Source organism: Acyrthosiphon pisum, chromosome A2 (assembly GCF_005508785.2).
Source record: "Acyrthosiphon pisum isolate AL4f chromosome A2, pea_aphid_22Mar2018_4r6ur, whole genome shotgun sequence".
Taxonomy (NCBI): domain Eukaryota; kingdom Metazoa; phylum Arthropoda; class Insecta; order Hemiptera; family Aphididae; genus Acyrthosiphon; species Acyrthosiphon pisum.
The window spans coordinates 110,652,472-110,653,984 of record NC_042495.1 but is presented as its reverse complement, the minus strand read 5'-3'; the positions used below and the strand labels follow the sequence as shown (position 1 = coordinate 110,653,984).

At 27.4% G+C, this 1,513-nt stretch overlaps 1 protein-coding gene across 2 annotated transcripts in view; it reads left to right on the top strand.

The window, feature by feature from the left end:
* The window catches only part of LOC100161003 (MICAL-like protein 2), a 39,380-nt gene that overhangs the window by 33,739 nt on the left and 4,128 nt on the right, over positions 1-1,513 (top strand). The window lies entirely within an intron of this gene.

Here is a 1,513-nt window from a genome sequence, read left to right as displayed (position 1 = left end):
GAAAATCGAAGCATTTTTACTGCTCCAAAAGTTGTCGTCAGACACAAAAAAAAAAAAAAAAAAACACACATCATTGTAAAATCAATACATTCATCACTTCGTTCAGAATCTAAAATAAAAAAAAAACACACATCATTGTAAAATCAATACATTCATCGTTCCACTCAAAATCTAAAATGTTAATTTTTACTCAAAACTAATTTTTTATAAAATCGGTTTTGTTTTTTTGATTTAATTCAAATACAAATAACCCTTGATACTTACAATGATCATCAATTTTTTTTTTTATTTTTCAATACATGATAAAATTTCAAAATATTTTGACTCTGAGCTATATACAGGCATTTTCAATTTTTTTTTCCATACATGTTGATAAAATTGTGTTTGCTTAGCTATAATATTTGAAAATTGAATATAAAATTCCTCAAATTATTATGTTGTTCATATACCAATTAAAAAACATTGAAAATATGGTCATCATTTTTTTTATAAGCATTTTAAGTTAGATTTTTGACAAAAAAAATTTTTTTGTGAACAGAAATTTATAGAAATATTTATTTTCATATTATCTAAGATTTGAAAATGCAATACAAGGTTGATCATAAGTTGTTCTTATAGCAATTTAAAAATATTAAAGATACATTGACATGATATTTTTTTTTTAATTAGACATTTTAAAGAATAATAACATTATATACCTACCTACCTACCTAACCTACCTCCTAAGAATATAATTTTTAATTTAAATTATTATAATTATTGAAAAAATGGTCATGGGGGAATGAGAAAGATAGATCTATCTTTCTTATTCCCCTATTTGACCTCAACTTGTCACCAGCGCCGGATTGAGAGTATTCGGCCCGCCGAGATTTTAAATATCCATCGGCCCACCCCCCTCCCGAAATCACCTATGGTCCAAAAAATATTTTTCTTTTTTCTTTATCCATGACAAGCGCAGTCTTCACTACTTTTTAAATTAAATTATTGCAAATACGTAAATGAGTATATTGCACAATTAGCACAAAATAAAAAATATTATAATACATACCTACATTACCCATACTAGTATAGTCGTATATTAGTATATATTTAGTACGGCAAACAAAATATTTTAATGTAAGGACGCACTAAACCACAGTAAACATAAAAACATTTAACCTTTTTGATTCAGGACTGTGACAGTCGATGTAAAAAAAACTAAATTATCAAGTTATTTCAAATAAGTTAATAAGCAATAATGTGAAATGTAAACTTGTGTGTTGTGTGGAAGTGTACGTAGTATGTGTGAGTTCCATTAATTGTTGCCCGTTGGACGATATTGCGATAATAGTGGGAAAACCCATACAATAATAATTACGGTCAATTGGAATTATATTTATTTTTATAAACATGCAGGCAGGACGCAGCACACGACTATTATTCACTTGGTACATACTGCAAGGCTCTACTGCTCTAGCGTGTATCATCGATTGACAATTTATTTATTCTTGAGAATTTAATAACCCATACACTA